The sequence below is a fragment of the Lutra lutra genome, chromosome 7 (assembly GCF_902655055.1).
Source record: "Lutra lutra chromosome 7, mLutLut1.2, whole genome shotgun sequence".
Classification (NCBI taxonomy): domain Eukaryota; kingdom Metazoa; phylum Chordata; class Mammalia; order Carnivora; family Mustelidae; genus Lutra; species Lutra lutra.
The window spans coordinates 50,894,073-50,908,756 of record NC_062284.1 but is presented as its reverse complement, the minus strand read 5'-3'; the positions used below and the strand labels follow the sequence as shown (position 1 = coordinate 50,908,756).

The 14,684-nt window shown below is 41.1% G+C and overlaps 1 protein-coding gene across 1 annotated transcript in view; it reads left to right on the top strand.

Moving 5' to 3' along the window:
- Window positions 1-3,072: 3,072 nt before the first annotated feature.
- The window catches only part of LOC125105325 (epididymal secretory protein E3-beta-like), a 164,917-nt gene continuing 153,305 nt past the window's right edge, over window positions 3,073-14,684 (top strand). The window contains exon 1 of the mRNA XM_047738705.1: window positions 3,073-4,486. The gene's annotated coding sequence lies outside the window, so the exon portion shown is untranslated. The remainder of the gene's footprint in view (window positions 4,487-14,684) is intronic.

Sequence of the window (14,684 nt, the reverse complement as noted above, 5' to 3'; positions counted from 1 at the left end):
AAATCTTTTGAGTTAGAGCAGATACAGAGAGAAATCTTTTTAAAAAGTTGATTTGGTAAACATATACATTATGAAATTCTCCTTACAATTGGGCTAATTGATAAATTTATCACCTCATATAAGGATTCCTTTGTGTGTGTGGTAAGAACACTTAGGATTTATCCTGTTAGCAAATTTCAAATGTATAGTAGTGTATTGCCACCTGTTAAAAAAATTTAACTGAGTAAATTTTTAAAAAATGACTTTCTTTTTTAAAAAGTTTATTTACTTTTAATAATCTTTACACCCACAACCCAGAGATCAAGAGTCACACACTCCTCTGACTGAGCCAGCCAGGCATATGTTAACTGAGTAAATTTTTAAGAGCTTATTGGCTTTATTCAGTGTCGTGGATCAGGCAGCATCCAATCTAGCAGAGAGAAAGGAGCTCCAAGGAGCTGTACTGAATGAAAGACGTTTATAGGCAGGAGGAAGCAGGAACAGTGATGAACTACTAGGCAAAAGAACAGGTCCGGTTTTGCAAAGTTACTTTCCTTTAGGGAATGGCAGGGATCTATCAGGCAGATTATCTAACTAGTGCTGAACAAGCAGGTCCCAGTTTCTGGGAGAGTCAAAACTGGAGTTAAGTCTCAGTTTGGTAATGTGGGGCTTAGCACAAGGAACTCCATTTTGAGTTTTAACGTGACTACAATCACTATGCTATACATCAGATCTCCAGAATTTATTCATCTGGTAAACTGAAATTTGGCCAACATTTCCCCATTTCTCCTACCTTCCAAGCCCCAAGTAACCACCACTGTACTCTGCTTCTGTGAGTCTGACTATTGTAGAATCCACATATAAGCGAGATCAGACAGTATTTGTCTTTCAGTGTCTGACTTATTTCACTCAACATAATGTCCACCAGGTCCATCCATGTTGTCCAAAATCACAGGATTTCCTTCTCTTTTAAGGCTGCATAACATTCCATTGTGTGTTTATATCATATTTTCTTTAGTCATTCACCATCACTAACCATCAAGGAAATGCAAATCAAAACTGCAATGAGATATCATCACACATCTGATAAGGGATGGCTATCATTAAAAAAAAAAGATAAGAAGTGGTGTAAGTGTAGTGTTAAGTGCCTGACAATAAGCTTTTGATTGCCAAGGCATCTTTTTCAAAGACATCCCTCAAATACACACATTGCTGGCTATACAGCTAGCTAAGGAGGGATGCCATCCCCCCCATGATGCACCCCCTTTGGCTCTGGGTGACCTAGATAACTGACCATTTGTGTGACCCCCACTTTTCTTTTCCATGCTTTCATTCCCACTCTTATGTTTTAAATTCACCAATAAAAAGTGAAACCTCAAAATCCTGGGGATCCCACCCTTGACTCCAATAAAGGCAGAGCCCCAAGTCTGTGCACTCGTTTTCTACTCAAAACATCACTGCATGGCTTTGGCTGTGCCATATACCTTCCCGAACATATGAGGCTTATTAGCCTCATTTTTTCAAAGCTCCCTGAGGGGTTGCTGAGGTGTATCTTGCAATCAAACTAAGAGCCACAAGGGTTGGTCCAGCCACAAGATCAGCTCTGAGTGGAAAAACGTCTGTGGGGCTAACCACGAATAGTGCGGGCAATGTACAGGCCATAGTTGATGGCATCACTCTCCAGTATTGAGGCTAACACAATACAGTGAGGATACTGAGAAAAGAGAACCCTGTTATGCTATTGGTGGGAACGTAAAATGGTGTAGCCATTATGGAAACCAGTATGGAGAGTCCTCCAAAAATTAAACATAGAAGTACTGGGGCACCTGGGTGGCTCAGTCAGTTTAGAGTCTGACTCTTGATTTTGGCTCAGGTCATGTTCTCAGGGTGGGGAAATCAAGCCCCATATTGGAAGATCAAGACCCGTGCTCATTGGGGCGTCTCCTTGGGATTCTTTCTCTCTCTCACTCTCTTGCTCTGCCCTTCCCCACCCCAAATAAATATATAAATCTTAAAAAAATTATTGAACTACCATATATGATCCAGTAATCCTAATACTGGGTGTTTATACAAAGGAATTGAAATAAAGATCTCATAGAGATATCCACATTCCTATGTTCACTGAGGCATTGTTCATAGTAGCAAGATAAGGAAATAGCCAAGAAGACCACCAACAGAAAGAAATCTCTCTCTCTTTTAAAGTTGTATTTATTTAGGTCACCATTACACCCAAGTGGGGCTTGAACTTGCAACCAACAGTCGCATACTCCTCTGACTGAGTCAGCGAATTGCCCCCAGAAGTGAAGGAATTGTTAAATCTCAGTGGCAGGTTAGTGAAAATAAAGATGTTAATTTTTTTCCCTCCCTGTGAAAATTAATACATGGAAACCTGGTTTAGAATGGCAGTGGAGGCCAGCAGGGGGCCCTCTCATGCCCTATCACTCACACCAATTACAGATCCAACAGGAAAAGACTACTTTTATTAGTCCAGCAGGAAGATAGGCTTCCCCACCCTGCTCTGAACTGTCCAGCCAACTGAGTCTATCACAACCCAGCCAAAGCAAAGCTACCACACTTCACACTCCCTATTTATTCCAATGGACTTTCTGTTTATAATAGCCTTCCAAACATTTTCCTTTCCTCTAGAAAAAAGTGTTCCTCTTTGTTCAGGCACTTGCCTACAGTTTTGCTATAGCTTGCTTGTCCCTGATTGCAGTTCTCTGCTATTCCTGAATAAGCCCATTTTTTGCTGGTAAAATTACCTGAAGATTTATTTTTTGAGGTCAATACCCCATAGCAGTTCATGACCCTGTCAGTTCCTTCCATGGAGTCCTTGGAAGGCCATGGATTCCAGCTTCAGACACCCTAAGACATTATTATAGTCTGCATGAGGACATCTATCTATTATGGTTTTGAGAAACAGTGTACCAAAACACTGAAAAAAATTGAACGATCGGAGGTGCCTGGGTGGCTCAGTGGGTTAAACCTATGCCCTCGGCCCAGGTCATGATCTCAGGGTCCTAGGATTGAGCCCTGCATTGGGCTCTCTGCTAAGCAGGGAGCCACCAACCTGCCTCTCTGCCTACTTGTGATCTCTCTCTCTCTGTGCCAAATAAATAAATAAATAAATAAATAAATAAATAAATAAATAATTGAATGATGGTTAACAAAAGGAAATATTAAGGAATTAATAGAAAGGAGTTAAAGTCAAGGAAAATGTCTAAAGAAAGAATAGAAGTAACAAACGATTTTAAATTTAAATTCAAGGGATAATATCTCTTTAGGAACTCAAATTAGAAGCCACAACCCAAGCAGAGTCTGTTACAGAAGCTGGTAGACAGAACTCAAGGAAGGAGGCCAGCTCAACAGCTCTCAGAAACAAGGGTTAACTGACGTACCTGGGCTGCTTTGGTAGTTGATTTCTGCAGAGATAAAGGGATATGTTCATACCAGGCAGTTTAGGGTGCTTCTTGATGACTTCATTTCAGAGAAGCCTTAGAGCTTGTGGTTGAGCTCATAGTTGAATTGTTGGATGTCTGCTTAAGGTTTACAATGATTTGTCTTCCACATCAAAAGTAGAATACCACATTTATTTCAGAAACACTGGATTTACCAGCTAAAACTGGCAATGACTGGGGTAGATCATCCTTATGATGATATTATGAATAATATAGATCAACATTAACACTTTATTATTTACAAAATTACTTTCACATGCATTGCTTCCTTTGATTCTCAAAATTCCTGGCTGAATTCCTATAATACACTGTAAAATAAGATGCCTTGGACACCTGTGGATCTCTCTCTGAGCTTGCCCCTTCTCATGTCAGCCCTCCTAGCTTCTCTCTGCTGCCTCTCTCTGCACTCACTGAGTCACTGCCTGGTTTAGGTGTTCAGTGGATCCCATGAACTTGTTAGGAAGGGCTGTGGATATAGGGTCATGTGATGGCCAGCTTAATTTTTCTCAGAGTCATCTTTCAAGTCCTCCAAACCCAGGTGCCCATAATTCCTGTCTTTATATTCTCCTTTTTCACCCCAAAATACCAGAGGGTAGTTGGATTTATGGAGTGTGATCTGAGACAACCTGTAGAGAGCAAGATGGAGTCTCTCATGTCAAGCAGGACCCTGTGTCAAGCAGTGGCCTGTGTCAAGCCATGACACAGTAGTTAAAGGTACGGCAGCTAGGAGATATTCCCTGGGACCAGTGTTGCTGACACCCCAGAACTAATAAGGAGCAGAACCAGAAAAGGTCTCCTAGGGCCTGAGACACATTCAATCCCTTTAGAAAGAGGAGGATTTGGCAACACAATGTCAGACTCTTCAGACCTGAGCCCTTGATGTCTGACCACTTACAAAGGCAACTGCCCCCGAAGATTCTGCCCATTGATCTCCAAACAGAACCAAGATCCTTCCCCAATGGATCATAGGAAGCAGTGTGGCCAGAGCTGACCAGGACATGACCGAGGCCTTATCTCAACTGTGCACCCACAGACTGACTTCGAATTTGGTTCATTAATTTACTACAAACTTCTGTTATCTGTTTTCTGCTGTGGTTTGTCTTGTGTCCTGTTCTGTGTGCTGTGTAAGAAGCCAAGTTGAATCACATGGTGAAATGTCATTGAGTTGGGAATCTTGAACCTGCTTTCTAATTGCGAGTTAACTTTACTTTATGGTTAACTAAAGCTTTCATTGTGGAAAGAAAAAACTAATGGAAGGACCTTCATAACGTGGTCATGACATAACCCCTATCCAGTCTATCAGCATATGAGTCCCTGTTATTCAAGGAATGCTTGACTTGAGCTGGGTTTTTGTATAGAAACACCAGTGCTTTCAATAAATGCCAGTATTTCTCTATCTAATCCTGATGACATATTTCCCATCCAAGGAGAGAATCAGGAAACTATACACTAGTATGGCATTGTTACTAATATGCTTTGAAGTGAAGTTCTGGGTATAAACTGAACATTCTGACTAAAAAACAGAAAACAACAATTTCCCTCTGCCCACTATGAAAGGTGAAATAAAATAAAGTCATTTATGGGGATTTGGCTTGCTCAGTTGGTAAAGCAGGTGACGCTGATCCTAGGGTCATGAGTTTGAGCCCCACATTAGGGGTAGAGTTTACTCCAAAACAAAAATTAAGTCCTTATGTCAAGGGGGTTTAAAATGGAACAGGGAGGTCATTAAGGAGGTGGTCCTTATGCACATCTTCACTGGATGGAATCATGAATTTTGAACTGGGCCAAACCAAAAGGCTCTAAGATCTCTGGGGGAACACCTGCAACTTGCTACAATATCTATTGGACTTTGCATAGTGATTGCCTTAGCAACAAATTATGTTTAGCCAAGATGAGTTTTCTGGCACCAACTCAATAAAAATTCTTTGGAAGCCATGTATAAAAACATTCCCCTTGGGGCTCCTGGGTGGCTCAGTCTGACAGTCTGTTATGGCTCAGGTCATGATCCCAGGGTCTTGGAATGGACCCCCAAACCCAGCTCCTTGCTCAGTGGGGAGTCTGCTTCTCCTTCCCTCTTTGCCCCTCCCTCCCACTTGTGTTTGTGTGCTCTTTCTCTCTCAAATAGTTAAACAAAATATTAAAACAAAAAACAAAAACAAAGAAACACATTCCCCTTTTGTGTCTAAGAAACCTCTGATTTTTGCTTTCTGGTGGGACACTATTTGGCTTGTATAATCAGTACAACCCAAATTATAAATCTTGATCTCAAATAAATGAGATTAATTATTGCCTCCTTACAATTTTTGGCGGACACCTTCTAGGTTCTTTTATTAGCTCTGTAATAAAAAGAGATTGACAAAAGGAAAACAAATGGATGTTCAACAGCATGTGTATCTCCTGTATATATGGGAGATATCCAGAAAAACTGAGTAAAACTCCCCATAATAGCTCAAGCCCCCATCTTGAACACCATTTTCAGCTAAAGACAAAAAAAAAAAAGATGTTGAAATGGGAATGGAGAAGCCAATTATAGGAGGTTACCAGGAAAAGCCCAGCAAACAATGGTAAATTTGGGAGCACCTGGGTGGCTCAGTTAGTTAAGCTATGCCTTTGGCTCAGGTCATGATCCTAGAGTCTCAGGATAGAGCTCTGCATCATGTTCCCTGCTCAGCAGAGAGTCTAGTCCTCCCTCTGACTCTTCCCCACTTATGCTCTCAATCTGTTTCTCAGATAAATAAATAAAATCTTAGAAAATATGGTTAGGTTTGTTATACATATTTAAGTCTGTGCCTTCTCCACTGATAAGAGGTTTTTTGTTTTTTTAATTGATAAGTTTCCTGTGAACATTTCTCCAAAGAAGACATACAAATGGCCAACAGGCACATGAAAAAGTGCTCCACATCATTTGGCACCAGGGAAATACAAATCAAAGCCACAGTGAGTTATCATCTCACACCAGTCAGAATGGCTAAAATGAACAAAAGTCAGGAAACAACGAATGTTGGCAAGGATGCAGAGAAAAGGGAACCTTCTTACACAGTTGGTGGGAATGCAAACTGGTGCAGCCACTCTGAAAAACAGTATGGAGGTTCCTCAAGAAGTTAAAATAGAGCTACCTTATGACCCAGCAATTGCACTAGTAGGTCTTTGCCCCAAAGACATAAATGTAGTGATTCGAAGGGGCACCTGCACCCTAATGTATCTATCAGCAATGTCCACAATAGCTAATCTAGTGAAAGAGCCCAGATGTCCATCAACAGATGAATGGATAAAGAAGATGTGGTATATATACACAATGGAATATTACCCAGCCATCAGAAAGGATGAAATATTGCCATTTAATTCAACTTTGATGGAACTGGAGGGTATTATGTGAGCAAAATAAGTCAATTGGAGGAAGACGATTATCATATATTTTCACTTATAGGTGGAATATAATAAATAGTGCAGAAGATCATAGGGCAAGTGAGGGAAAACTGAATGGGAAGAAATCAGAAGGGGAGACAAACCATGAGAGACTCTTAATTATAGGAAACAAGGTTTCCTTGAAGGTTGCTGGAAGGAAGGTTGGTGGGGGCATGGGGTAACAGGGTGCTAGGCATTAAGGAGGGCATGTGGTATGATGAGCACTGGGTGTTATTTGCAACTGATAAATTACCAAACTCTGCTTCTGAAACTAATGATGTCTTATATGTTGGCTAATTGAATTTAAAATTTAAAAATCATTTCTTGTGATTTATAGAGTCATCTCTCTCTTTCTGGTACTAAAAGGGAGATATACTTACGATAAATGACCTTTTCTTAAAACAGCTAGTCTTCTGAAGGTCCTAGAAACTTTGCTCCCAAATTCCTTAGAGACTAACAGTATCTCTAACCAACTCCCAACTGGAAAGTATAAAATGGGTCACTCCTCATGACCCCAGTGCAGTTCTTTCTGCCCACAGGTCCTGTCCCCATACTTTAATGCATGAAAGATGTCTCAAGAATTTGCATGAATTTGTCTTTTTTTTTTTTTTTTCATGAAAAGTTATCTCAAGAGTTCTTTCTTGGCTCTCATCTCCAAGACCCAACCAATTGCTACATCTCAAGGATTTTAAGAGAAAAAAAAGTTAAAGTAGATTCATGCCCATTGGGCCCTGGTCTCCAGCTCACCCAAGGATCCAGCTTTTTCCCAAGACTGATCCTTCTTTATTTTTTCATAATGTAGTTACTCAAAGATTCATTCAAAATATCCCTACCCCACTCCTACAATGATTTAAAATATATTCCCCCTAAGGTAACTAAAATAGTGGTAGCTCAATTTGTGGTGATTTGCAACCAAAAGAAATTTTTTTTAAAGATTTTTATTTTTTTGGAGATAGTGGGGGAGACAGAGAGAACATGAGCAGGGGGAGGAACAGAGGGAGAGGGAGAAGCAAACTCCCCACTGAGCAGGGAGCCCAATGCAGAACTTGATCCCAGGACATTGGGATCATGACTTGAGCTGAAGACAGATGCTTAACCCACTGAGTCACCCAGGCACTCTCCCATCAGATTCTTACCATCGATGTCCAAACAAGGGGTAGAGTGAAAAGGGCAAAGATGATAATTAATCATGCACAATGCTTAAGAGGTGTGTAAAACATGACTAAGCAGGGAACAAAACAGAATGTGAAGCTAAGTTTATAATACACCTAGTTTAAGTGTAGTGGTGCTTATGCTTTCAAAACAGGCCCAGGAACCAATTGTCCTGCCTCATTATCAAAATTCAAAATTAGGGATGCCTGGGTAGCTCAGTTAGTTAGACGTCTGCCTTCAGCTCAGTTCAGGATCCCAGGGTCCTGGGATTGAGTCCTGCATTAGGCTCTTTGCTCAGGGTGGAGCCTGCTTCTCCCTCTGTCCCCTCCCCTTGTGCACGCACGCTCTTTCTGACAAATGAATAAATAGAATCTTTTAAAAAAAAAAGTTGGACCTTTTGGGAAAAAAAATCAAAATTAAACAACAAAAATTCAGCTGAGCAAATTTCAAGATCTAATTCATTTTATTCAATGATTCATGAATGGGGCAGCATCCCACCTAACAGGCAGAAAGGAGCTCGGAGGAGATATACAAAAAGGAAGCCTTTTATAGGCAGGGCTGTGGGGCAAGGAAATTTTAGCAAAATAAAAGGAAGGATTATTTGAGACAAGGTCACTTTTCTTTAGGGGGAAGAACAGGGGGTGCTTATCACGCCACTGAGCTCCTCTTCCTTTGGGGAATGGAAAGAGCCCATGTGGCAGATTATCTCCTTGGTGCTGACCAGAAATTTCCTGACTGACCACCAGTTGAGATGACATTTCTGGGGGAGGTTGAAAGCATAGTTTGGTCAGTATGAAGCCCCAGCCTGGTGATTTGTCCTAGCAAAAAACTCTCTCTTGAGCTTGTGGTGCTCTTTGTCACATTCCTAAATTTCCATTCCAGACACAGGAGGACACGTCCCTATTTCCCCCAGTAGTCTTATTGTAGGAAAGCTGTAAGTCCAAGGATAGAAGTCAATTTGGTTACTGAAGGAATTCTAGCCCATTTAGAAGGAAGGAGGGAAAGCCACCGTGTGAATGTGTATTTAGTAAGAGCCATGCTGCCTCAAGGAGCCGCAGTAACGAGCAGAGCACGGGGACAGCAGGTCTGAAGGTGTTTTTTGTTTGTTTGTTTGTTTTGTTTTTGTTTTTTTAGATTTATTTATTTTTATTTTAGAGAGAGAGCAAAGCAAGAGGGGCAGAGGGAGAGGGAGAGAGAATTCCAAGCAGACTCCCCACTGAGCACTCGATCTCACAACCCTGAGACCGGGGACTTGGCTGAAAGGAAGAGTTCGTTGGTGGCTTCACTGACTGTGCCACCCAGGACCCTAGATCTGAAGTTTTCGAATTGAATTTACTCTTCAAGTATACTTTTGTATAATCATAATGTAACTTAATAATTATAATAGAATGCAGTGGGTGATGGACAAAAGAAGGCTGAAACATAGTCCTGTGCCTTAGAGGGGAAATCTCAGAGGAGAGGATATCTGAGCACAGCCTTGAAAGATGGTTAAGTAACCAAATAGATGAGGTTAAAAAGAGTATTCTGGGCAAAGAAACAACACCCGTAGAACTGTGAAGTTTAAACTTTATTTTTTTCTAAAAGTAAAACATGTGGCTATCATGAAAGATTAAATATAAACTCAGTTTATTGAATAAACTCATAAAACCTATTTATTCAGCTAGTGAATTAATAATGAGGAAAACTGTAACATGGTAAAAACAGTTCAAATGTGATCTTGGTTTATAGAAAATTATATTCTTTAAAAAAATTTTTAATTAACATACAATATATTATTTGCTTCAGGGACACAGGTCTGTGAATCATCAGGCTTACACATTTCACAGCACTCACCATAGCACATACCCTCCCCAGTGTCCATAACCCAGCCACCCTATCCTGCCCCCCATCACCCCCAGAAACCCTGTTTGTTTCCTGAGATTTAGAGTTACACATCAACAGAAAATTATATTCTCTGCTGGACAAAATTCATGTGCAGTGTGGTGAACAGGAAATATCTGGGCACTTATCAGTTTGGACAATTTCATTTGTATCTTGCAAGACAAGCCAAGGTATACACCTCTATAGTGTCAGCTCATCCCCGGGAGAAATGCTGAACAACCCCTGACACCCCAGTGAAAGGACACACTATGATCTCTTTGGTCCACTCCCAATTTGTGGATAGTTTTCCCCTCAGGAGATATGGGAAACTTACAACTTATATAGAAAAACATATAGAGTTCCTTATGATGGGCGTGAAAAGAAGGGAGTCATAAGATAGTCTGACCTAGCAACTGGACAAAAAGCAAAAGACATTACATGTCCGAATTGATGAGTGGGCTAAGGGTTGGAGGCCATTTTGACAACCAGATAGCTCTGCAGAAATAAAACTATACCTCGCAAAATAAAACTAAACCTCACAAACCTTACAAAACTAAATGTGGAGCTCATCAGGTAGCATCAGTCTCTGACTCACTGTTCTGACCCTTACCTTGTCAGGTGCCTGACACAGAAAGACCTCAGAAACCAGGGAAGAGGGAGTGTTCTAAGAGGTCTGAATATGGCTGATAATTTTGTTTGGGTAAAGATACTAATCTTCTGTTATTTCAGTGACAAGAATTTCGCACTATTCTTTTTCCATTCAGCAAGTATATAAAAGTCTAGAGAAGGAAAGACCAAAAAGCAGGCCTTTGACTAATTCCCTTCCAGCCAGGCAGCAGTGTGCAGAAGACACCGATGTATTTCAACAGAGACACCATGGACACATCAAATGCCTTGAATTTGCTTTAGGATTGTAGGGCTGGAACAAGGACTAAGCCAACCACCAGGGTCCATTCCCATCACAGGGAGCTTCTGACAGAGTTCAGGACATGCTACTCCAGAACCTGGAAACTTGGAAATTTCTTTTAAGCTGAAGAAATTTGAGAAAGGACAGAGGTACGAAGGACTTACTGACCTTGGGCTGAAGCAGATCATAAAACCCTCCTGGAAGAGGGTTTAGCTCATACACTTTATTCTATCACATCTTTCCACCACTTTCCACCTTTCATCAAACCTAGCATACAGGGGTGCCTGGGTGGCTCAGTGGGTTAAAGCCTCTGCCTTTGGCTCAGGTCATGATCCCAGGGTCCTGGGATCGAGCCCCACATTGGAATCTCTGCTCAGCGGGGAGCCTGCTTCCTTCCCCTCTCTCTCTCTGCCTGCCTCTCTGCCTACTGGTGATCTCTGTCAAATAAATAAATAAAATCTTTAAAAAAAAAAAAACCTAGCATACAGACACAGGTTTGACCACTTCTTTGGGGGCTTCATTACCTTAGGAAGTTTCCCCTGTTACTTAAACCTATGTGAAATAAATGTGCATGCTTTTCTCTTGTTAATTAGTTCTTTTGTTATGGGGGCCCAGCTGAGAACTTAGAAGGGTAGAAGGAATGGATATTTTTCCTCCCCTACACTTGTAAGTGTGGTGATAAAGAGAGGGAGGAGAGGTAGACTCTCCAAGTTGTGTCCTCTGCAATCTGTCTTGCACTTTACTTGGGGTAGCAAGACAGTCATTCACCTGTCTGAATTAAGACAAGTGAAACTTTGTTTTAGGAATCAGGCAGAAGGCCAGTCTTGAGAACTTGAGCACTGGGTGAAAAATCAGTGTCAGCTAAGAAAAATGGTTCTTCACTAGGAATGGGTATGAGATTCACCATGGAGCTCATCAAACACAGACACGCAAAGAGTCTGTTTCAGGAGACCTGGAATCTAGTCTGTCTGTCTTTCTTTCTTTCTTTCTTTTTTTTCAAGATTTTTAGATTTTTATTTCTTTGACAGAGAGAGAGAGAGAGAGAGAGATCACAAGTAGGCAGAGAGAGGGAAGTAGGCTCCCTGTTGAGCAGAGAGCCAGATTTGGGGCTCAATCCCAAGACCCCAGATCATGACTTGAGCTGAAGGCAGAGGCTTAACCCCCTGAGCCACCCAGGCGCCCTGAATTTAGGCTTTCTTAAAAGTCTCTTAGGCACTTCTGATGAGAGGGGCCAGGGTTGGGAACTCCTGCCCAGGCACAGGGGTAATCTGATACTGTTTTCCTCTTCTAGTAGGCTCAGGGTGCTATCAAGTTGTGGGACTGCAGAGGGAAGTGGGGTGTGTGTGGCTGTAGAAAAGGGTGGATGAGGGCTAGGCAAAGAGACAGTTTGTTTTGTTTTTTGTTTTGTTTTGTTTTAATTAAGTAAGCTTAATTCTTCAGGACAGTTTTAGGTTTGCAGAAAAATTGGGTAGAAAGTATAGAAAATTCTCATACGTTTCTCCTTTCCCCTCTCTCCTATCCACGCACCTACAGTTTTCCTGTTGGTAACTTCTTGCTTTAGTGTGGTCCTTTTCCTATAATTGATGAGCCAATATTGATTATGATTAACTAAAGTCCACAATTTAATTAGGATCAATTCTTTGCATTATATAGTTCTAGGGGATATCATATCACTATAAGAGAGGAAACTGTTTTCCTCAGGTCTCTTATGGTTTCTGGCTGGGTCTGAAAATTGAACTGACAGAAATGAATAGGAGAAAAGCATACAAATTTGATAAATTTTTACATGTTCATTCTCTTCAGAAGAGAATGAAGACCTGAAGAAGTGCCAGAGTAGGAAGCATTTGTACCTTTTAGACAAAGAACACGTACATTTGTGAAGAATTGACAAGATAAAGGGGTTTGGTCTATGGGTAGTAAATGGTGAAGAAGTAACTAGAAAGAAAAGAATTCATTTAACAAGGTTTGTTTGCAGATTCCTCTGGTACCACCTCTGACTGGTAAGAGTTTGTCTCCAGGAAAAAAAATTATTTCCTGCCTTTAGGCAAAAAAGGGACAAACTTTTCTGCATTTACTGATTCTTAACTGTCTTCAGTGCAAAATAATTTTTATGTTGAAGAGCCATAGTTTGGAATGACATAGTCTGCTTTCCTTTCCTTCAGCATGGACAAGGACTATTTCCTCATTTTTTTTTTTTACATTTTCTTAAACTTCTTTCATCAGTTTTGCAGTGTTCTCCATATTGATCTTGTTCATTTTCTATTAGTTTTGTATCCACATATCTCATTTCTCTTTGTTCTAATGTAATTTTTTTTTCAAATTTCAATTGTTCATTGCTGGTATCTAAGAAAGCAATTGATTTTTGTATATTAACCTTGTATCTTGTGATTTTGCTCTAGAAAGACATCACTTTTATCCTGTAGATAATTGAAGGCATTAAAAGCAAGAGTGTTCCCCTATTCTATTGATGCTTAGGGAGTATTAATCTGGAAGAGATAGGTAGAAGAGATTGGAAGGAAAAGAGGCTAGAGGCAGGGAGTCCCTATAGGAAGCTTTTCTGTGAGCCCTCCAGGAGACAGGGATTTACAGCACCAAAGGAAAAGTAAGAACAGGTTCACGAGGCAAATACCCTAAATTGGCTGGTCTCTTTCTTACCAAACTCCAACCTGTCCATGTACCCAATGTGCAATAAGCCAAATTCTGAGACACTGGATTTAAAACAAAGAAAGCTTTAGAGTCAAGGAGAAAGCAGGGGATCATTCCCAAAGCTGCCTTGCCTTGTTGTTTATATACATGAAAGGAAGGTAAGGGGTTTCTTGAAACTTGTTGGGGTGTCCTTGAAACAATCTGGAGGTAAGCCTTCTTGTGGACAATGAGGTCCTATTTGGGACCAAGGATCAGATACATCAAAACAGATGTTAATGTCTGGTCCCCCTTATCTTTCTGCAATCAGTGGATAAATACGGAGTAGGAGTAAAAAGGTAAAGTTGATGTTGGTGCATGAGGTTAAGAGGTAAGGAAAGCAGGAGCACCTAGATGGCTCAGTCAGTTGAGCCTCTGACTCTTGGTTTCAACTCAGGTCCTGATTTCATGGGTGGTAGAATAGAGCCCTAACCAAGCTACAGTCTCCATGGGAAGTCTACCTGGGGATTCTCTGCCTTTGCCCCTCCATCCACTTGTACTCTACCTCTCTCTCTCTTTTTCTCTCTCAAATAAAGAAATTATTCAAAGAAAAATAGAGGTACATAAAACATAGTTAAGGAAGGAACAAAACAATGTAGAGCTAAGATAATAATGCAAATAATACAACTATAGTTTTGTTTATGCTTTCAAAATGGGACCAGGAACCAAGCGCCCAGCTTCGCCTTCACACAGAGGTCCTGATGGAGTTTTGGAATATAGGTAAGCTTTGGTGGGGTGAGGTCCAGAGCCGACAGCCAAGAAAGAATTCTTGAGATGTCTTTGGTGCAAAATGGTGGTTTTATTAAAGCATGGGGACAGGACGGGTGCACAGAAGGAGCTGCTGCACCAGGGTTGTGAGGGGTGACTGACTATATACCTGGGAGCTGTGGGAGGTAAGGAAAAGGAAAGTTTCCAAAGGATTTTCATATGTTAAGGAAGACTCACAGGATAGTGGAGACCCTGCCCTTGTCAAGTCAAGGTTGTTTTTCCCTCTAGTAGGTTATCAACATTAAGACTGTTGGGGCCCTCCAGGAGGAACATCACACATATGCCATCTGGAAGCATGTGTGTGGGTTGAGGGAAGTTGCAGGTTGTCAGCCCATGCTCTGTCCTTAGCAAGCCTTCTGCTCCCTCATCAGCTCCCTCTTTGAGATGCCCTTACCATTCTCTTCACCTAACTTCTAAATAATCCTCAAAACTCAGTTCAGTGTTGTGGCCTTATCTCTACCAGGTCCTCGTAG